Source organism: Narcine bancroftii, chromosome 3 (genome assembly GCF_036971445.1).
Source record: "Narcine bancroftii isolate sNarBan1 chromosome 3, sNarBan1.hap1, whole genome shotgun sequence".
NCBI lineage: Eukaryota > Metazoa > Chordata > Chondrichthyes > Torpediniformes > Narcinidae > Narcine > Narcine bancroftii.
Window position 1 is genome coordinate 25427175 of NC_091471.1, and position 24075 is coordinate 25451249.

Consider the following 24075-nt stretch of genomic DNA (forward strand, 5'->3'; position numbering starts at 1 on the left):
TAAAGAGGAAGAGGTCTTGCTGCCTTGAAGGAAATAAGGGTAGATAAATCCACAGGTCCTGACAAGATGTTCCCTTGAACCATGAGGGAGGTTAGTGAAGAAATTGCAGGGGATCTGGCAAAAATATTTAAAATGTCCTAAGTCACAGATGTGGTACCAGAGGATTGGAGGGTAGCTCATATTCCATTGATTAAAAAAGGTTCCAAAAGTAACCCTGGAAATGAAAGGCCATTGAGTCTGATGTCAGTTGTATGTCAATTATTGGAAGGTGTTCTGAGAGATCAGATGTATAAGTATTGGATAACCAGGGACTGATCAGGGATACTCAACATGGGTTTGTGCGTTGTAGGATGTATTTAGCCAATCTGATAGAGTTTTTTGAGGAGGTAACCAGGAAAGTTGATGAAGAATGGCTGTGGCTGTTTTCTACATGGACATTAGTAAGGCCTTTGACAAGGCCCCTAATGGGAGGTTACTCAGGAAGGTTCAGACACTCGGTAATCATGGTGAGGTAGAAAATTGGATTTGACATTAGGAATACAGGAAAGGCCAGAGAATGGTGGTGGATGATTGCTTTTCAGACTAGAGGCCAGTGATGAGTGGTGTGCCTGAGGGGTCGATGCTGGGTCCACGGTTGTTTGTCATCTATATCAATCAGCAAGTTTACAGGTGAAACAAAGATTGGAGGTGTTGTGGACAGTGAGGAAGGGTTTCAAAGCTTGCAGAGGGATCAGGACCAGCTGGAAAAATGGGCTAAAAAATGGCAGATGGAATTTAATGCAGACAAATGTGAGGTGTTACATTTTAGAAGTACAAACCAAGAAAGGACATACATGATAGATGGCAGGGTATTGAGGAGTGTGGTAGAACGGAGGGATGGAGATACATAATTCCCTGAAAGTGGCGTCACAGGTAGATAGGGTTGTAAAGAGAGCTTTTGGCATATTGGCCTTCATAAATCAAAGTATTGAGTACAAGAGATACGATGTAATGGTAAAGTTGTATAATACATTTATTAGTGAGGCCAAATTTGGAGTATTGTGTGCAATTTTGGTCATCTAACTACAGGAGAGATATCAATAAAATTTAAAGAGTGCAAAGAATATTTACTAGGATGTTGCCCAGACTTCAGGAACTGAGTTGCGTTGCACAAGAGTAATTCAGGATGGGGATCTCCCAGTGGCCAGCCATTTCAATTCTGCGCCCCTCTCCCATGGTGACATGTCCGTCCATGGCCTCATGTACTGTCAAACCAAGACCACCCATAAATTGGAAGATCAACACCTAGTTTTCCATCCTGGCACTCCCCATCCAGATGGCATTAATGTGGACTTCTCCGGTTTCTTCTAGCCTACTCCCTGTTCTTCCTCTCTCTTCTCCATTCCTCTGTCTTCTTTCCTCCAGCTCTCTACCCCCTCCCTTCTCCATTCACAGAGTGATTTCCCCCCCCTCCCCATTTTCTGGTGTGCCCTCCCAAACTCATTCACCTATTACCTCACCTTTGGGTCTGTGCTCCTTTTGCCCTTCCCATGTGTGCCCCTCCACCATTTTGTTTGGGCGCCTGCTGACATTGTGTCCATATATTGATGAAGGACACAAGCCCGAAATGCTGGTCATGCATCTTTGCTATATAGGGTACGCTGTTTGACCTGCTGAATTTCTCCATCATTATGTTTTTACTTCAACTACAGTGAATGCAGACTTTTGCATTTGAAATTCATGAGGATTGTCGATAAAGGGTAGAGCAGAATCTACCCTGGAACTGAGAGAGAGAGAGAGAGAGAGAGAGAGAGAGAGAGAGAGAGAGAGAGAGAAAACAGACAACAGACATGTCGGGCACTACCAGTAACCACAAAGATTAGGCTGAGGAAACGATAGGCTTTAATACACAGAAGAACCTTGCTGGCCCAGATCCAAGGATAGGAATGGCAGCAAGGGAGAGTTGGTTCGACTGTTATGACCCAGGACCATGGGGGAGGAGTCATAGGGTATGAGTCATCTGTGGGTGGGCCATCTCCACATATGCAACTGACAATAATAACTATATACAATGGAGGAAACATATCACCACAGGGCAGAAAGGGAAAGGGAAAGGAAAAGAGAGGACTCAAAGATTGGATAAGAAACCTTTCCCCAATGCAATGGGCAGAGGATTAAGGTGAGGGACAAGAATTTAGCAGGAAGCTGAGGCAGAATATTTTCACTTAGAGAGTATTTCAACTTGGAACGCACTGCCTGAGAAGGTGATGGAGGCAGGTACTCTCACGACATTTAAGAAACATCTGGATGGGCACTTGAATTGTCACCCCCTAGTACATGAACTCTGCCGGTAAATGAGGCATAACTGTGGTGGGTTGAAGGGTCTGTTTCTGCATTGTATGACGAGGGCTTCAAAAGGACAGAGAAAGTCTTTCAGTCAGAGAGTGTGGAGAAGGCATTATATGAAATAAAATAAAATACATTTTCCCCCAAGGTCCCTAAAAATGATGTGCTTTTATCAAACAGTTTCATAAAATCTCACGTAAAACAATTTGCCTGTCTTAAGCAGTGCCACTGTTTGGAAAATAGATGGGGAATCTAATTCATGCTAACTCTCCAGCAAAGTCCCCTACTTTCCATACTAGATTTCCCATAGCTTACAGTGAATGTGCCACAGTGAAAACTCTCAATTACCCAGAGAATTCAATTTTTTGCTCGAATCTGGTGCCAGTCATAAAACTGATTTATTTGAAGGATTAGTTTAATGAACCTGAGGGAACAGAAGTCTAAATAGAGGAAAATTATGCATTATTTTGGAAGAACGTGGAATTGAAATATAACAGTGAACATAATAGGGCAGCACATAATGCCATTACAGCACCAGCGATCCAGGTTTAAATCCAGTGTTGTCTGTAAGGAGTTTGTAGGTTTTCTATTTATCTGTGTGGGTTTCTTTTGGTGGTCCGGTTTCCTCTGCACCTCCAAACTGTATAGGATTTATAGGTTAATTGCTGGAGGTGTGGGCTGAGAAATGGCTGATAGAATTTAATACAGATAAGTGAGAGGTGTTACATTTTGGAAAGGCAAATCTAAATAGGTCATATGCATTAAATGGTAGGCTATTGAGATGTGCAGAGCAACAAAGGGATTTAGGAGTTATGGTAAATAGTACCCTCAAGGCTGATACTCAGGTAGATGGTGTGAAGAAGGCATTTGGAATGTTGGCCTTCATAAATCGGAGTATTGAATTCAAGAGTAGGGAGGTTATGATGAAATTGTACAAGGCATTGGTGAAGCCAAATTTGGAGTACTGTGTACAGTTTTGGTCACCAAATTATAGGAAAGATATAAACAAAATAGAGAGAGTGCAGAGAAGGTTCACGAGAATGTTGACAGGATTTCAAGGTTTGAGTTACAGGGAAAGGTTGTGCAGACTGGGGCTTTTTTCTCTGGAGCGTAGAAGATTGAGAGGGGACTTGATAGAGGTGTTTAAGATTTTAAAAGGGACAGACAGAGTAAACGTGGATAGGCTTTTTCAATTAAGAGTGGGGGAGATTCAAACTAGAGGGCATGGTTTAAGATTGAAGGGGGAAAATTATAAGGGGAACATGAGGGGAAATTTCTTTTCGCAGAGGGTGGTGGGGATGTGGAATGAGCTTCCGACAGACGTGGTCGAGGCGGGATCATTGGTTACATTTAAGGAAAGACTGGATAGTTACATGGATAGGAGAGGACTGGAGGGGTATGGACCGGGTGCTGGTCAGTGGGACTAGGAGGGTGGGGATTTGTTACAGCATGGACTAGTAGGGCCGAACTGGCCTGTTCTGTGCTGTAAGTGGTTATATGGTTATATGGGAGGCATTGGCTCATGGGCAGGAAGGGCCTATTACCCTGCTGTATCTCTAAAAGAGTAAATTAAAACTTTAATCCAGCTTCCATCATAGTTGGGCGTGCACACGCACAGAAAGAGCAAAGAGAGGTAAATGACTGAGACATCAAGCACTTGGGATGAAACAAAAGCACAGAAATTGTTAGGAACCAAGGGTATGTAAATATGAGGACTTCTTAATGAATTAATACGAATGAAATTTGCTAGATGATAAAATGGAACTTAAGTGGCAATTCCCAGGAACTACTGGCCTACATAATGAGCTCCTAAAAGAGGTAACCTTCCAAAATTGTCTTTACTTTACATTAAGCTCAATTCCATTTGCAGGTTGTCAGAAAATGAAGCCATCCACACCTGTCTGTATGAACAGTGTTCACACATGGTGATAAGTGGCAAGATGCATTTGTGTCACACAAGCACAAAGCAATGAACATCTTCAACAATAACTACTCAATTTCGACATGCAATGACACTGGTGGCCTTTATTGCAAAGGTCTTGACGTTACTTGTTCAGATTGATGTAAAGTGTCCAACTGTATACCTGTGCATGAGTAATCCTTCTATATATAACAAAACAGCAAGCAATTTGAACTTCCCTGTGGAGCTTCCAAGGCCTCACTGTAAGAATAGTTCCTTTGCCTTTCGGTGATGTTTAGAGTAACTGGCTCCCAAATGAGTTATTCTCTGAAAACAAATAACAGGCTCTCCGTACATGTTCTTCAGTTTGAGGCTTGTTTGGTTTTACATAGATCAGTTTGAGAGTCATACTCAGTCCCTGAACCCTTCACCTCTGCAGTGGAACAGTGATTCTGAAACACTGAGTGAGTGATGTTCTCATTGTTTGGAGACTGGAAGCTTTGTTTCCTCATCTTCAACTTCACTTTCTGGGTGACGTGTCCTTAATTTGAACTAAGGAAAAGTGCCTGTCCATTTTGCTTTCAGTTCAAAATCCATTTTCTTTCTCTTGCTCTATTTCATTAATATTTAATTTAAAAGTACATTTTCCAATCGCTTCTTAAAATTTTACTGCAGCCTCTACCTCATTATCATGTACACATCCTCGCAGATATGTTCATTGTTCATGTAAACAAGCTGAACCCAATTACACGCACTCAAACCAACTCAGTTTCTCCCCCTTCACCAACACCTAAAATTGATGTTTAATTTGGGGATAATTTATGCCACAACCACTGGATGTAAGTGAATCCACCCGCCTTATAAACTTTCTGTCCTCTGCTCTAAATCTCAATTTTGTATCCAGCCTTTTGTACTTAGTGTCTAGACTTTTGGACCTAGACTTCCCGATTTGAGGACATCCACCCCACCTCATTCTGTAACACCTTGTCAAGCACAATCAGGAAAATTTGCACAATGTGCACTGACGCACATCTGGATGGGCAGAGGTACTTTTCTGCTCAATGAAAGTCACTGGCCTCAATGTTGAATGCTGGTTGCAACCAATGTTCACAAGGCAACGTGCAAATTCAGGGACGTGCTCCTCAAACTCATTCCTCTGGCTCACGTAACCCTCAGTAGGTTGGAATACAACAGCACAGTGTGTTTGTGTGACACTATTACTACGCCGGCAACCAAGCTTCGAATCTGGTGCAGTCTGTAAGGAGTTTTTACCTTCTCCCCGTGTCTGCAGGGGTTTTTCCTTGTGCTCTGGTGTCCTTCCGCCTTCTAAAACGTATGGGGTTGGTAGGCTAATTGGGCGGCACAGGTTTCATGGATTTAATTTTTCTTTTAAATGAAAGAAACAGAACATAGAATATTACAGCACAGTACAGGCCTTTCAGTGCACAATATTTGTGCCAACCTCTTGTGAACTTACTCTGTAATTTAACCCTTCCCTCCACACACTCATCATCCTCCACTTCTTTTCTAGGAGACTTTTAAATGTCCCTCTTGTACCAGCCTCCACCACTACCCCTGGCAATGCATTCCAGGTATCAATAGATGGTAAAAGAATAAAACTCAGGAACTCCAAGGAGACACAAGCATTGAAGAAATTTATATTCCTAATGCTGGCCTAATGGAAAAAGGAGCCATGATCATTTAGTTATGAAATGGGTCATGGGTTACAAGTATGAATAACTGTGTAGATCATGACTCCAGAGCTTCGAATGCACATCATGCCAAGACAAGCAACCAGTCAAGAATGATTAATGTAGTTCAAGATATAATTGGACCAGGAAGGGTTTGTTGAGTCTTACTTTAAGACACAAATAAGTAGTCCTGAAATCCATGACCGGTTGCATTGCAAAGGTCTGGGGAAGGATCACATGGCTTATTATTTCGTGCTTTCTCTGTTAATCTGATGGCTCTTTCTAATTAAAGAGGTAACCTGCTGGAGACAGGAAACCATACAATACAACTCCATTGTCTGACATAATTTCTGTGATTCTCAGTCCAACTAATCATACGTGGAAAAGATTAGGCAAACTAGTTGCTTGCTCAGTAGCAACAGAAGTCACACCTAGAGAAGAGTGGGTCTGTCCCACTCAGTAGATACATGGCAAGACATTATCCTCTTTCTTGCTTGTGAACGAAATGTCAGCTTATGGAGTTGTACAGCAAAGAAACAGACCCTTTGTCCATGCTGACCAATGCAGTTATCAATACCAATCCCATTAACATTAGGTCCAAACCCTTCAGTACCCTGCCCATTCAAGTGCTTGTCTAGATGCCCTGCAGTGTTGAGAGGGTACATGCCTCCACCAATGTCTCAGGCAACATTCCAGATTCCAACCTCCACATGAAATAATTTCCCCTCAGATCCCCTCTAAACCTTAGACTTCTGCCCTTTTGCTTTAAATGCCCCGCTACTGGAAATGCATTCTTACAATCTTTATTTCTCATAACTTACCAATCTGGAGTAATGGCCTCCTCGTGAGCTTATTTTAATGATTTATGTTCCCAACTTTAGCAGGAACAGTAAAAACTAATTGGACCTGATCCCACCTCCTTTGGCTGCATGTTCCAGATACCAATCACTGTCTGTGTAACAAAAATGTACCTCTAAAATCCCCTTTAACACTGATTACCTTAAACCTGTGCCCTGACTATCTGCCCTATCTATGCTTCTCATAATCTTGCACATTTCAATCAGGTCATCCCTTGGCTCTTTTGCTTTAGGGAGAAAAAGCCAGGGTTATCTAATCTCCCCCCATAACTAAAATCTTCCAATCTGGGCAATATCCTGCAGTATTCTCTGCAGTGCAATCCCCCCGCTTCCTACGGAGTGGTGACCTGAACTGCATACAGTAGTCCAATTGTGTACATGGTGTCCATACACGGTGTGTATTTTACAATTGCGCTTGACAAACATTATTGAAAATGTCACAGGATGAGACAAGAGGAGTTGTAGTACAGTGTGTGGCTTACTCAAAGGTGCACTACATTCTGTCCTCTTGAACTGACTGTAATCATTGATGCAGCCCAGAGCCCAGATAGTGACATGGTACAGTCCTCAGTCCTTACAGCAGTCATTATTCTTCACAATCAATATTACACCTTCTGGAACTGAACGTTTAGTGCAGGAGTCATAGAGCCATACAGCATGGCCCAATATGGCCAACCTGACCAAACTGTCCCACCTATACTCAATCCACCTGCCTGCATTAGCCCATCCTGTCCATCTATCCATCCAATTCTTTCTTAAATGGTGCAATAGTACCTGCCTTGACCACCCCCTCCTCCGGCAGCCTGCTCCATACACTCTGTATAAAACAGTTACTCTCAGGTTCTTGTTAAATCTCTCCTCTTCACCTTAAACCCATGAGAACTGCCTACCGATTCACCTATTCTGGGCAAAAAGGCTGTCTGCATCCAACTGATCTATTCCGCTCACATTTTTGTACATCTCTATAAGATCACCCCTCATCGTCCTGCGCTTCAAGAAATAAAGCCCCTAGCTTTCTCAACCTCTCCCCATAGCTCAGGCCCTCGACTCCAGGCAACACCCTCTTAAATCTTATCTGCACCCTCTCAGGTTGGACAACATCTTTCCTGCAGCACGGTGTCCAAAATGGAACATAATACTCCAAATGGGGCTTCACCAATGTCTTACACAATTGCAACATGACTTCCTAACTTCCATGCTCAGTACTCTAACTGATGAAGGTCAATGTACTGAAAGCATTTTTGACCACCTGTGTCACCACTTTCATGGTACCTCCTCAATCCCTCGGCTCCACAACACCCCTTGATTCCTATGACTCACTGTGTAGGTCCTACCCACGATAGGGCTCCCAAAATGCAGTACCTCAAACTTCTCTCTCTTAAAGCCCTTCAAACATTCCATTAACCAATTGATCAAGATCCTGCTGCAATCTATGGCAACTGTCTTTACTATCTAGGAGGGCATGAACAAAGATGATCTATTGTCTATTATCACCTACGGCTCCTAGAACGCTTCCACCAGCGTTGTCTCCGCTCCATCCTCAACATCCATTGGAGCGCTTTCATCCCTAACGTCGAAGTACTCGAGATGGCAGAGGTCGACAGCATCGAGTCCACGCTGCTGAAGATCCAGCTGTGCTGGATGGGCCACGTCTCCAGAATGGAGGACCATCGCCTTCCCAAGATCCTGTTATATGGAGAGCTCTCCACTGGCCACCGTGACAGAGGTGCACCAAAGAAAAGGTACAAGGACTGCCCAAAGAAATCTCTTGGTGCCTGCCACATTGACCACCGCCAGTGGGCTGATATCGCCTCCAACCGTGCATCTTGGCGCCTCACAGTTTGGCGGGCAGCAACCTCCTTTGAAGAAGACCGCAGAGCCCACCTCACTGACAAAAGGCAAAGGAGGAAAAACCCAACACCCAACCCCAACCAACCAATTTTCCCCTGCAGCCGCTGCAACCGTGTCTGCCTGTCCCGCATCGGACTTGTCAGCCACAAACGAGCCTGCAGCTGACGTGGACTTTTACCCCCTCCATAAATCTTCGTCCGCGAAGCCAAGTCAAAGAGAAGATTATCTATGATCTATTATCTATTGTCTATTATCTATGATCTATTGATAAAAGATCCTATTGTGCCAGCATGCAAACACTGATTTGAAACTCTTTTGTCAGAGCTCTAATTGGCTGTAAAGTGCTTTCAGACCTTCCTTGTTAACTATGAGAATAATAATTAATGTAATTTTTAAATTCTAATTTAGAATTGCAAAGCCCTTAAGAATTCTAGATGTTTATATCAGAATATTTAAAGCAGGCCATTAGCTGCACTAGCTGATGAACACCAACAGGGCCGGAGATGAGGGGGTGACCTGATAAGAGGTATATAAGATGATGATAAGTATTGATTGTGTGGATGACCAGAGCCTTTTTCCCAGAGCTGAAATGGCTAACATGAATATCCATATCCATAACCTTCAAGGTGGACAGAGACAACAGAAGCATGTGAACATCACTACCTGCAGGTCACACACCATTCAGACCTGGAAACATTTCCTCATTCCTTCTTCATACTTGGGTCTTAATCCCAGAGCTCCTTTCTCCTCCAGAAGGACTGTGACAGTTCAGGACCATAGCTCAGCACTGTCTGTTCAAGAGCAATTAGATGCAGGTAATGAATGCTGGCCTTGCCAACAATGCCTGTATCCCAACAGGGGAATGAAGGAAGATGGCCTTCTGCATGGTAGAATGCAATTATTTGAATCTTCACAATTTAATTTGAAGGTCGCATAAGGTGGTTAGGTTAACACCATCCTAAATATACATTGACAGTGTTGGTTTTAGGAATATCCAATACTGTCTAGCACATAAATCAAAGGTTGCTCTCTGATGTTGGCAGTGGGCAAGTATACAACACAATTATTGTGAAAGGCAAAGAATGGAGTGTCTGAAGTTGAGTGGAGTGAGTTGATTTGAGTTGCACGGAGTAGAGTGGAGTGCCTTGAAGCACTCCACTGGGGAAAAGAACATTGGAATTAAAAGACCAAGGATGCTTCTATCTGATCATTCCTACCCTTGCTCAGCACAGAGGGGCACTTTGACAGTTTGAAAGCAATTGTTTGCTCCAAATTATTCACTGCTTAACATGACAAAGGGACTCATTAGGGTGGGATGCTGAGAAATCCAGAGTGGAAAATCATTCAGTTACAGACGTCCGTGTGAAATCACCGGAGAATTTCCAACGCAAAGTGGAAATTCCAAAGTTCACCGTGGAAAGGCTTGTACTGATATAGAGCAAAAACTAACCCGCTGGAAAAACTCAGCAGTCGAGTTGTTTCTAGGCCTGAGATGCCAATTGTCCCTTTCCCTCATAGATCTTCAAGTTCTTCTGGTTGTTGATTTTTTTTTGCTCCAGACTCCAGCATCAGCAAACTCTTCAGTCTTGTAACCTCAAAACCCTGTCTGTCCCCACCCCCAAGAGAATATTGAAACCAGAGAAGCTCAGTCCAGAAAACATCCTAATGTTGGAATAGTGGCACAAGAAGATTCCATTGGCATTAATATGGTCAGAAGCAAGCTGTGGGCAGGGGTCTTACAAGCTTGTTAGCCCTTCTCCTCCCCACAAAAGAAAGTAGTCCTTAGATGAATTACACCCCAAGCTGCAGTGGGCAACAACACTGAGAGATCGGCACCCAGTTTCCAACTATATCCTGCTTTCTTTTTCTCAGACTGCTGTTCATGTGCAGTATTCCCATTCCGATGATCTGTAGATTTATACATTATACCTAGTACAGTGAGAAGGACTCATTCCACAAGTAGTCCAGCAAATCACATCTGACATGTATAGAGTACAAGTAGAAAAGCACACATTATAGTGTGTGATGTAACAGGGAAAAGATCAATTAGTACAGAGCAAGGGCAGCATGGGAACACTATTGTGAGGTTCCTTCACGAGCCTGATGGCTTCGTGGAATGTCTTTAAGGTTAAATACAATTAGCTGGAGGAATTCATCAAGTCAAGAGGCCTCAATGGAGAAAAAGAATGGTTGACGTTTTGAGCCAAAACCCTTTATCGAGACTCAATAAATACCTAAACACTTGGAATGGCTGAGCTCCTCCAGCAGACTATGCTTCACTTCAGATAGAACTATAGAACATTACAGCACAGAAACAGGTCCCTTCGGCCCTTCTTGAACAAAACATTTTTCTGCTTCGTCACCCTGACCTGCACCCAGCCCTCCATACCTCTCCCATCCATGTTCCTGTCCAAATTGTTCCTAAATGTTAAAATTGAACCCGCATTCACCACTTCAGCTCATTTCACACTCCCGCCACTCTCTGTGTAAAGAGGTTCCCCCTGATGCTCCTCCTAAACTATTCCCCTTTCACCATTAACCCATGTCCTCTGGTTCGTATCTCATCTATCCTCAGTGGAAAAAGCCTACCTATATTTACTCTGTCTACCCCCCTCATAATTTTAAATACCTCTATCAAATCTCCCCTCCTTCTTCTACACTCCAGGGAATAAAGTCCTATTCTGTTTAACCTTTCCCTGTAACAAAGTTCCTAAAGTCCAGGCAACATCCTAGTAAATCTTCTCTGTGCTCTTTCTATCTTACTGATATCTTTCCTGTAGTTAGATGACCAAAAGTGCACACAATACTCCAAATTTGGCCTCAACAATGTCTTAGACAACTTTACCATATCATCCCAACTCCTGTACTGGAGTGGCCAAACTTGCTCAAAGGAAGAGCCACATACAATAAACTTCAGATGTTCAAGAGCGGCAAGACATGAAAAAAAATTATATACACATTTTTACTCTTAATTGAATATTTTGTTACAAAAATATATATATAAATATTAAGAAACGCAATAATATTTATAGAAATAATGTATGTGGTTTTTAATTAGTTAAATTTGAATTAGTTTCCATAATCAAAAAGTACACATATACACAACCAAATACTTTCAAAATCCTGACTGATTTTCTGTGGAAATCTCCACCCAAGGAAGCACTAGAGGCTGCCTCATTAAATATATTTTAGATACAGTAAGGTAGATTTTTGCATCCTAGGTGAATTAAGGGTTATGGGGGAAGGAGGAGCTGGGTCCATGGCAAGATCACCTGTGATCTCACTGAATGTGGCAACAGGTTCGACGGACAGGATGGATGTCTCCTGCTCTTGTTTCTGATATGTTCTCTTCGGGAATGCTGTTGCCATTGGTCTCTGCAGATACCTGAACTGTCTCTTGCAGCAGGGCGAAGCCAGAGGGACCACATCTCCACTCCCCTCTTCCCAGTCGCCAGTGGGATGAGGGGAGCAGCTGATGGAAGTGGAGGCAGCCATCTAACCTTGATGCTGGTGATGTCTCTCCATCCGATGGGGCCAGGGCTTATCCATGGCCACTGACAGGACTTCACTGCTGCTGCCAGCTTCAGTTCTAACCTGGCTTGACACCTGGATGAGGTCCTCATTGGGGAACCCCTCAAACCTCTCCTCCTTGTCTCCATCATCTTGCCTTGAACAGGTACCCTGCCTCTGGGGCTCTCCTGACCCAGCCCTGGCTTCCTGACCTCTGTGGACCTTCAGCTTTGCCTGTCCTTCCTACCTCACATCCCACATTGGCAGTGCTATGCTGTGGTGTGGCCTGGCCCAAGAATTGACTCCAGCGGGCTCCCTCCGCTCCTCTGCAGGGAGTGTTCCTCCAGTGCCCATTCCCTCTTCCATCTTCTTGTCGCGCAGCCCAGGCTGTGAGCATCCCTGGACCCCATGGTCTGGCTGCACTTACTTTGAAGTGTCCTGTAGTGGCTTCAGGAGAGCAGGTATCTTCTCCAGCCAACATATTACTGCAAGCCGCAAAATTTGGCTTGCGAGCCGTGGTTTGGCCACCCCTGTCGTATACTCAATACTTTGATTTATGAAGGCCAATTTGACAAAAACGCTCTTTATAACCCAGGTCTCTCTGTTCTACTGCACTCCTCAGTGCCCTGCCATTCACCGTGGATGTCCTTTCTTGGTTTGTCCTTCTAAAATACAACACCTCATACTTGTCTGCATTAAATTCTATTTTTCAGCCCATTTTTCCAGCTGGTCCAGATCCCCCTGCAAGCTTTGAAAACCTTCTTCGCTGTTCACAACACCTCCTATCTTAGTGTCATCTGCAAACTTGTTGATCCAATTCAGCACATTATCATCAAGATCATTGATATAGATAAAAAACACCAAATGGCCAGCACTGACCCCCGAGGTATCTTGATGAAGGGCTCAAGCCCGAAATGTCGGGTATGTATTTTTATCTTTGCTGCAGAAAGGCCACTGTTTCACCTGCTGAGCTTCTCCAGCATTTTGTATTTTAAATCATCCACCATTACTCTCTGGCTTCTCCCGTCCAGCCATTGTCAAATCCAGTTCACTACTTCACAGTGAATACCAAGCGTCTAAACCTTCCTTCAAGGTCCCTTCCTGGGACCTTGTCAAAAGCCTTATGTCCATGTAGGCAACATCCACAGCCTTTCCTTCATCAACTTTCCTGCTAACCTCCTCAAAAATTCTACAAGATTGGTTAAACATGACCAGCCATACACAAAGCCATGTTGCCTATCCCTAATCAGTCCCTGGAAATTTGAATAACTGTACATCTCTTCCAATAATTTACCTACTACTGACATCAAGGTCACCTATAATTTCTTTGGAAGCCTTTGGTTATCTTTGGAGCCTCTTTTAAACAATGGAACAACGTGAGCTATCTTCCAATCTTCCGGAACCACTTCCATGGCAAAGGACATTTTAAATTTCGCATTTTCAATCTGCTAGCATCTGCAGTCTCCTTCTTGTCTTTAAGCCTATCGGTGGATGATTTCTCAATTTTGGATATTCCCAAGGAGGGAGAAGTGAGTGTGGCTGGGGTGTGATGTGTTAATCAGTACATTAGCTGCTTTACAAAGTGTAGAGGATCCACTGTTTTACTGTTTGTACATGTATGGCTGGCCCGCCCCTTGTTGATTGTATTTGGGGCTCCTCCGCCTTGATTCCCCTAATAAAAGCAGCAGCGCCATAACTCCACCCCCAGAACAAGCTCGGGACTCAGGTCAGCAACATGAGACATGCCTTCTGTTTATAGTAATAAAAGCCTATCAGTCAGGTAACCTCTAGTCTTTGGAGTTATTGATAGCGCATCAATTTTATGACCAAAACATTTTTGGAATGGACAAGTTGCTGAGACCAGAGAGGCTGAAAATCAACCTGTGACCACTGGAAACATCGGACAAATTCGAACTCTGGCTATGTTGCTTCAATGTGTTTCTGCAGGCCTCCTCCGCGATTGTCCAATCCGATGCAGACAAGCTGCACTTACTGCTTTCACAGGTTGGGCACCGTGTTTACCTGATGGTCAGAGACCACAAGAAATCCACAGAAGCAATGGATATTGTGAAAGGTCAGTACTTGGCCCAGGTGAATGAAGACTACGCCAGGCACAAGTAGCAACCTTGGGAGTTGATCGATGATTACCTTTGGGTCATGCAAGACTTCAGATGGGCCAACGACTGCAAGGCCGTATCAGCGGAAGAGTACACGGAAGAGCTGATGTGAGCATCAGATCAAATTACATTCACCGATGACTGCTAAAACAGGGTGAGCTGAAGCTGCAGAAAGCCATCAAACTAGCTAAAACTCTGGAAGTAGCCTTCCAAATGTGGACTCTTACTCGACCGATAATGCATCCGTTGCATGGGGAATGCAGATGCTGTCATCTTGGAATGCAGGATTGCAGGACGCCCCACGTCCTGACCTGACTACGGCCGTTGCTGCCAGTGAGCACCTGAAGTGTAACTTATGTGGCCAGCAGAAGCACCCCAGGAAACACTGCCTGGCAAAGGACATGGCCTGTTCCGGCTGTGGGAAGAAGGGACACTACACGAAAGTATGCAAATCCAAGCAACCTTCTAACCCAAGCAGCACTGCGTGCTAGCAGTGGGGGCCACTGCCATCTTGGATGACGTAAATTGCGATTAACAACAGCACCACCATCTTGAACGACATCACTTCCGAGGAAAAACAACAGCATCATATGCGTGCCACGGGGCTACCATCATGGACGCCACCATCTTACAAGACCACGAGTTAGTACAACGGATCAGACAGCGACGCTACTCTGGCTTCAGTCACGCACAATCAAAGCAACCCTTATCAGCTTGCCAGGTCAATGATGGACGAAGAGTTAAATGGGCTCAAGATGAGCTGCCTTTTTGATAGGCGGAGCATGGAGAGCATGGAGAGCTTCACTCACCTTGACGTGGTGCAGCGTTACTCCCTCGCGGTAAGACCAGTGAGTTACAGAGTCTCCATGGCCTCTAAGTCCCACTTGGCAGAGATCCACGGCAGCTGCGTAGTGACACTGACCATGCTTGGTGCAGAGTACAAACATTTTAAACTCCTTGTGATGCCACAGCTCTGTGTACCTGTACTACTGGGGTTGGACTTTCAGTGCCACCATGGAATATGATGGGCCCCATCTCCCCCACAAGGTGCACAACCAATAGTTTTTAAACTGCCCGCCTTCCCCTCCAAATATGTCCTGTGGGCTCTCCACCCTCCAGATTTCCTCCCCACCTTTGTTCGACAATTTCACGCATGACTGTAAGCCCATCACCACCAAGAGCAGGTGATACAGCTCTGGGGACAGGGCCTTTATCAAGTCAGAGGTGAGACGGCTCCTGACTGAAGGGATCATCGAATCCAGTACCAGCCCCTGGAGAGCTCAGGTAGCGGTGGTGAAGAGTGGGGAAAAACACTGAATAGTTATCGACTACAGTCAGACTATTAACAGGTTTACGTAACTGAACGTGTACCCCCTCATCCGTATAGCCGACATGGTAAACCAAATCGCCCAATAGCAGGTGTTTTCCACCACTGACTTATAGTCAGCATACCACCAGCTTCTATCTGCCCAGAGGACTGCTTTGGAGGTGGATGGCCACCTCTTCCATTTTCTGAGGGTTACCAATGGAGTCTCCATCTTCCAGAGGGAGATGGACCAAATGGTGGATGAGCATGGGCTGCTGGCCAGATACCCTTACCTTGACAATGTCACTATCTGTGGCCATGATCTGCAGGACCATGACGCCAACCTCTGGAAATACCTCCAGACAGACAAAAGCCTTAACCTCACCTACAACAAAGATAAATATGTATTCCGCACATCTCGCCTGGCTACACTCGGCTGCATCATGGAGAATGGAGTTATTGGCCCCGATCCCAAACACATGTGCCCCATGTTGGAGCACCCACTTCCCCACAGCCTTAAGGGCCAGAAAAGATGCCTGGGGTTTATTTTCCTATTATGCCCAGTGGGTCCCTAACAATGCCAATAATCCCTGCCCCCTCATAAAAGCCTCCTCCTTTCCCCTGTTGACAGAGGCCCATGAGGGCTTCAGTCTCATCGAAGGTAATATGGCCAAGGCTTTGATGCACACTGTGGACGAATCCACCCTGTTCCAGGTGGAGAGTGATGCATCCGACTTTGCCCTGGTCACCAACACTTAACCAGGTGGGCAGACCAGTAGCATTTTTCTCCTGCACCCTCCAATGCCCCAAGATCCAGCACTCCTCCATCGAGGAAACGCCCCAGGCTATCGTTGAGGCAATACGGCACTGGCTGCACTATCTTTCCGGCAAACGATTTACCCTGCTGACTGACCAATGTGCAATCACTTTCACGTCAATAATAACCAGTGGGGTAAAATCAAGAATGACAAGATTCTGAGGTGGAGAATCGAACTCTCCATCTATTACTATGATATCTTGAAAACCCGGAAAGCTCAATGAGCCTTTGGATACCAGAGCACAGATAGACCATTTATAAGCCCTCCACAATGGCCTCTGCAACCCTAAGGTCACCAGGTTCTTCCATTTTGTCAAAGCCTGCAACCTCCTCTATTCGATCGAGGACATCAGGACGAAAAGCAGAAACTGCCAGGTCAGGGCGGAGTGCAAACCACACTTCTACCAGCTGGACAGGTTTGCACCTGATTAAGTCCACCTGTCCCTTTGAGCACCTGAGCATGGGGCCCCTACTCTCTTTGAACCACAAGTACTTCCTCAACATCATTGATGAGTACTCACGTTTCCCCTTTGCCATTCCCTGCCTGAATATGACCAACTGCCACTGTCATTAAACCTCTTCACCCTGTTCAGATACCTCTGCTATATTCGTAGTGACTGTGGGTCCTCTCCTTCATGAGTGATGAGCTGTGCCAACGTCTGTTGGCCAGAGGTATCATCACGAGTGGGACCACCAGCTACAACCCCCAAGGGAACAGTCAGGTGGAAAGGGAGAATGCCACCATCTGGAAGGCCTCCTAGACCTGAGGTCAAAAGACCAACCTGTCTCCCACTGGCAAGAGGTCCTCTCTGAAGCACTCCACACAATCAGATCCCTCCTGTGCACTGTCACCAATGCCAACCCACATGAAAGGTTGTTTCCCTTCCCCAGAAAGTCCGCATTGGGGAAAATGTCGCCATCCTGGTTGACGTCCCCAGGGTCGGTCCTGCACCAGAAGCACATGAGAAGCCATAAGTCTGACCTACTGGTTGAGAGGGTCCACCTCCTCTGTGCCAGCCCCTAATACGCTTATGTGGCGTACCCAGATGGACACAAACACATTGTGTCTTACCGGGACCTGGCACACTCAGGAGACCCCAGGACTCCAGCCGACCAACCAGTACATCCACCACCCCCCCCATGATCATCCTCGACATGTCACCCTACCCCAGCCCCCACCCCAACTGTCTCAGTTCAGTTGCCAGACACCACTCCCACTGACAATGATCAGACTGTCCAGGAGTCAACGGCTGAGCCACAGCTGGTGCTAAGGCAGTCACAATGGCCAAGACCACTGGACAAACAATTTGTGATGGACATGGAACCCACTTCACCTCACTGGACTTCTTTTAAAAGAAGGGGTGAATGTGGTGGAACCACTGTTAATACTGTTTGCTTATGGCTGGCCCACTCCTTGCTGATTGTACCTGTGGCTCCTCCCCCTGATTCTCCTAATAATGGTGGCAAAGTCATAACCTCTTCCCCAGAACAAACTTGGGTAATAGGTCAGCAACATGAGACGTGCCTTCTGTTTATGCCAATAAAAGCCTATCAGTCAGGTAACTTTTAGTTTTTGTAGTCATTGATCACACATCACAGAGGCAGCAAAAAAAGTAGATGAATTGTTCATTTGTAATTTGCAGATATAATGTCATTTCCTGCTCCACTGATACTGCCTGATCGACCAATCCTGGTTGAATTTTTGTTTTTAATTATTAAAAGCTGCCGCTACAATAGCACTTTCAGTACTGCTCTTTGCCCTTATAGAAAAAGGTCCATTGTGCAGTCATTTAAAGACCCCTATCTTATTTACATCTAAGTAATTGCTTCGATGTCAACTTAGTAACTGGTTGAACCAGTAACTAGTAAAAAACCATTGTGCCTTCTTTGGCTTGTTTCGAAGCTGTCCAAATTAATATTTCTGGGACTTTCCTGGTGGTGGGGGCGGGGTGAATCAGTCATGTGATCACAACTAGAACTAAGAACTCTTGTTTGTTCATGGTTAGTGAAAGAGACTTTCAGAGCCTCGTTCAGATGTTGAGAGCAGCTTTATGAAAAGACTGCACTAGCACATAGAAAGAGCAGGGCAAATTTCACCCCTGCTGCCTGGCTCCTGTGAGAGGACCAAGGTTATGGACGGGGACCCAGAGGCAATCGGGCAAACTTTGTAAGTGATTCTACAGCGATTGTTTTTCTGATGAAAAATAAATCTACCACACGGTGGAACATTGTGCATTGCGCAGTAGAATTTCTGCGGTAACATCACAACCCATTGTCTACTGTCACAGGACTTGGAAATTGGAAAGGGGACTTCCTTTTGTGATCAGAGTCTGGTGTCATTTTGACTACAAAAGCATTTAAGCATTGGATGCTGTGTTATCACCCTCCAGCCATTATCCAGTCTCTTATGTCATCCTTGGCACAGAAACTTCACTGTTGACTGCAGATGGTTTCACAATCTGCATCATTTATATTGCCTCAAGCCATGGTTTAAATTCACAGGGCAACTGTGAATACTTGAACTTTTTTCCCTTGTCCTATTCTCGGAAACCCACCTCAAAAGGCAACAGATTTTCCAGTAGCCATCATTGCTAAATGCAAGATGCAGTCATGTTGTTTGCGGTAATTTCTTTGGCAAATTAATTGCTAGATTCCTGCTGCACAGAAGGGATAAAACTACAAACAAACACGTGTTATTGACTGCGATTCATTACAGGATGCCCTGCAGTGAGAAATGCTAATCCCACGTAACTTTAGGTTTGTTGCAAAATGTTTAAAACAGTGAGAAAGGTTCTTCTGTGAGCAGACTGATGGGTTATCTCTAACATTCATACCACCATGTAAAGAGCATCATTGCCAGATATGGAATTTAAAAAGAGAGTGAGCTCAATTAACAAAGCATGAAGTGAGGGCAGCATAATAGCACTGTTTTGGAGTTTATTCAGGAGCATGAAGGCTGCAGTGAAATAAACCTGTTGGGGCATGCTTTTACATACTTGGGATGGAGAAGAGAATGAGACTGGGGTGTGATGGATCCTTCAGTATGTTGGATGCCTTTCCCAGGAACGGGAGATGTAGATGTAGTTTGCATTGTGGTCTGAGCTGTAACTTCTTTTGATCTTGTCCCATACCACCCTGTAGAACTGCTACTAAGTATGCTTTCAATAGTGCATCTGGGTAGTTGTTGAGGGATAAGGAGGACATACTGAATTTCCTTCTAAGAAGGTAAAGGCATTGGTGTGCTTTCTTGCCTGTCACATCAATTTTTTTGTCCCATGCCAGCTCATTGGAGATATTCCCAAGAACTTGAATCTGTCTACTCTTTCCACTTCAGAGCCATTAATGGAAATAAGGACATGGACTCTGACCCTCTCCTAGTCAATGATCATCTCCTTCGTCCTATGGACATTGAAAGTTGTTCTCTTGGCACCATACCACTAGTTCTATTTGATGCCTGGCCCACTACTGTGAGATTGACGGCAAATTTGAAGATGGAACTGAATCAGTATTCAGCTGTGCAGTTGTATGGGCACAGGGAATATAGTCACGGGATAGATTATCCATGAATAATATAAGGTGAAGATGAATTGACCATAGAACACTACATCACAGTACAGGCTCTTCGGCCCTTGATGTAATAAGAACATAGGAACATAGGAAGTAGGAGCAGGAGTAGGCCAAAAATGGCCCATCGAGCCTGCTCCGCCATTCAATAAGATCATGGCTGATCTAATTTATGACCTAACTCCACCTACCTGCCTTCTCCCCAGATCCCCTAATTCCTCTATCATGTAAAAGTTTATCTAACCGAATTTTAAATATGTTTAATGAAGCAGCCTCAACCACTTCCCTAGTTAGAGAATTCCAAACATTCACTATTCTCTGGGAAAAACTGTTTTTCCTCATCTCTGTCCTAAATCTACTCCCCAGAATCTTGAGACTGTGTCCTCTCGTTTTAGTTTCCCCGGCCACCTCAAAAAACCTTCCTACATCTATCCTAACCATACCCTTCTTAATCCTATATGTTTCTATGAGATCTCCTCTCATTCTTCTGAACTCGAGCGAATACAATCCTAGACGATTTAATCTTTCATCATAAGTCAACCCCTTCATCCCAGGGATCAACCTAGTAAACCTCCTCTGGACCGTCTCCAAAGCCAGTATATTCTTCCTCAAATATGGAGATCAGAACTGGACATAGTACTCCAGGTGCAGTCTCACCAGTACCTTACACAGTTGCAACATTACCTCCCTACTCCTGAATTCAATTCCTCTTGCGATGAAGGCCAACATTCCATTTGCCTTCTTAATAACCTGCTGCACCTGCAACCTAACTTTTTGCGATTCATGCACAAGCACTCCCAAGTCCCTCTGCACAACAGCATGTTGTAGTTTTTCACCCTTTAAATAATATTCAGCTCTTTTATCTTTCTAGCCAAAGTGGATAACCTCACACTTACTAACATTGTACTCCATCTGCCAGACCTTTGCCCACTCATCCAGCTTAACTATATCCCTCTGCAGACTCTCCACATCCTCATTACAATTTGCTCTTCCACTCAATTTGGTGTCTTCCGCAAACTTGGCTACACCACATTTTGTCCCCTCCTCCAAGTCATCAATGTAAATGATGAACAGTTGTGGGCCTAGCACCAACCCCTGCGGCACCCCACTTACCACTCTCTGCCAACCTGAAAAACTCCCACTTATCCCGACTCTCTGCCTCCTGTCAGATAACCAATTTTCAATCCAGGCCAATAGACTTCCCCGGAATCCACTTTCCTGTAATTTACTGATAATTCTCTTGTGCGGCACCTTATCAAATGCTTTCTGGAAATCCAAATATACAACATCAACCTATTCCCCTCTATCCACCGCACCAATTATATTCTCAAAGAATCCTAACAAGTTTCTCAAACAAGATCTTCCCTTTCTAAAACCATGCTGCGTTTGCCTGATTGAACCCTTACGTTCCAAAAGTTTCACTGTTTCATCTTTAATGACGGCTTCAAGCATTTTTCCAACTACAGACGTCAAGCTAATTGGCCGATAATTTCCAGTCTTCTGCCTACATCCCTTCTTAAAAAGTGGCACGACATTTGCTGTCTTCCAGTCTGCCGGGACCTGCCCAGAATCCAAGGAATTTTGGTATATGACCAGCAATGCATCAACTATAACTTCTGCCATTTCCTTCAGAATCCTTGGATGCATATCATCAGGACAGCACGTAATGCTGACCCATTTATTCTTTATAAAAAATATTAAACCCTCCCTACCCCATAACCCTCTATTTTTCTTCCATTCATGTGCCTGTCTAAGACTCTCTTAAATGCCCATAATGTTTCAGCCTCCATCACCATCCTTGGCAAGGCATTCCAGGCACCTACAACTCTCTGTGTAAAAAACTTACCCCTGATGTCTCCCCTAAACTTCTCTCCTTTCACTTGTTCACATCTTCTAATGTTTGCTATTCCTGCCCTGGGAAAGAGGCAGAATCAGAATCAATTGTCATGAACAAGTCATGAAATTTGTTGTTTTGCATCAGCGTCACAGTGCAAACATTCATGTAAACCACCTCAAACAAAAATAAAATTAGTGGGCGAAAGTCAGTCAAAGTAAGGCAGTGTCTTGATTTATTGTTCATTCAGGAATCTGATGGCAATGGGGAAGAAGCTGTCCTTGTGCCACTGAGAGCTGGTCTTCAGGCTCCTGTACCTTTTTCCCGATGGTAACAGAGTGAAGAAGGCATGGCCTGGGTCTTTGAGGATAGAGGCTGCCTTCTTAAGACACGACCTCTTGTAGATGTCCTCAATGGAGTGAAGTCTGGTGCCTGTGATGTCGCAGGCTGAGTTATCAACCCTCTGGAGTTTTTTCTTGTCCTGAGATTTGGACCCTCCATACCAGACAGTGATGCAACCAGCCAGAATGCTCTCCACGGTACACCTGTAGAAGTTTTTGAGAGTCTCTGATAACATACCAAATCTCCTCAAACACCTCACAAAATATAGCCGCTGGTGGGCCTTCATGATTGCATCAACATGGAGGTTGCAGGACAGATCCTCGGAGATGATGACAGCCAGGAATTTGAAGTTCTTAACCCTCTCCAGTACTGAGCCTTCAATGAGGATGATGAATTGAGAAGGGAGAGGTTTCAGGGAGAACTGAGGGCCAACTCTTTCACTCGGAGGCAACCTATATCTTGAATGAGCTCCCAGAGGAAGCTATGGAAGTGGGCACAATTATAATGTTCCAAAGGCATTTAGGCAGATATATGGATAATGAAGGTTCAGAAATGGATATGATCGGCATGGATGAGTTGGGCTCAAGGGCCTGTTCTACGACGTAAGACTGTAAAGCCCCTTTTCCATTGGCACCTTGTCCCAGGAATTAACAGCGAATTATCAAGTTAAGGGTTCAGTGGAAAAGGAAAACAACTAGCATGCCAGCATCAAGTGACATCAAATGATGCTGGGGATTGACAGCCTCTACCCCTACTCGTATCCGCGGCGACAGCTGACACTGGTGTGCTCATTAAACTGGTGGAAAAAGGACAACTTCTATGCATTCCATCTCCACTCCCCAGGGATGAGTGTGTTCACTGGAAAAGCAGTTAGTGTCCTGGTTAAGGGTGGCTCAGTGGAAACAGCACAAACGGCTTCCTATCCTGGGACACTGCACGGTCATATAACTGGGATGCCAGTGGAAAAAGGGCTTAAGAAAATGGCAGCCAGCAATATACTAGATGACCTCAAAAAAACTTGATAGAAACAATATCTATCAGAAATTCACAATGTCATCCCAAATGATGCATTGGGTCTTCAGAGACCTGGAATGTGCTCATTATATAAAGGAAGCAAATCTGACTGAGGTAACTATTCCAAGTTCTGTCACAGCAAGAGATTACCAGGCAGAAAAAAATGATTCAAGGAAGCTTTCTCGATCAAATGTAACATCCTCACCGTCTCCTGGGAATTCCTGCCCACCACGAATTGGGACAGCACTGTGAACCTGACATATATCTGTCACAAAAGCCCGGTGTAAATGATGGTAGGTGTTTGCCACCTCCAAAACTATCCAGCTGAATACACTTCTAAGCACCTCCTGACTCACTGAGGCAGGCAAATTATGGCATTTTAAAATTATTTAGATAGGCACACGGTTAGGAAAGGTTTAGAGGAGTCAAATGCAGGCAAACGGGATCAGCTCAAATAAACACTTGTCGGCATAGATGAGTTGGGCCATGATGTATAACTCTACAACTACCTCACCCAGATTCAATCCTGAATCTGGCATTTGAACATTCTCCCTGTAGTGTGTGGGTGGCCTGATGCCCTCTACATCAAAGAAATCACTGCAGGTTGGTAACTTAAAACAGCCCCTAGCCTGTTGATGAATAAGAGAAGCAGAGGGATGTCATGGAGACTTCTCGAATACCGAAGGGCTTGGACAGAGTAGCTGTGGCAAGGTTGTTTCCCACGGTAGGGAACAAGGGGGCACAATCTCAGGATATAAAGGGCATAAATTTAAAACAGAGATGCGGACAATTTTCTTTAGTTGGAGGGTTGTGAGTCTGTGGAACATGTTGCCACAGGTGCCGGTGGAAGCGAGGTCCTTGAGTGTATTTAAAGCAGAGATTGGCAGGTTTTTGATTAATCAGGGCAGGGGAGAAAGTGGGGAGTGGGGCTGAGTGGGAGGATGGTT

General features: G+C 44.7%; 1 protein-coding gene across 17 annotated transcripts in view; it reads right to left on the reverse strand.

The window, feature by feature from the left end:
* The window catches only part of LOC138757015 (leucine zipper putative tumor suppressor 3), a 100810-nt gene that overhangs the window by 40780 nt on the left and 35955 nt on the right, over positions 1-24075 (reverse strand). For 6 of the 17 annotated variants that reach the window (XM_069923603.1, XM_069923604.1, XM_069923602.1 and 3 more), the window contains one exon: positions 5498-5611. The exons of 3 other annotated variants lie outside the window; for them this stretch is intronic. The gene's annotated coding sequence lies outside the window, so the exon portion shown is untranslated. Of the gene's footprint in view, positions 1-5497; positions 5612-18929; positions 19051-21784; positions 21853-24075 lie in introns of all 17 variants that reach the window. 8 more of the 17 variants (XM_069923595.1, XM_069923597.1, XM_069923598.1 and 5 more) reach the window with 5 other exon arrangements.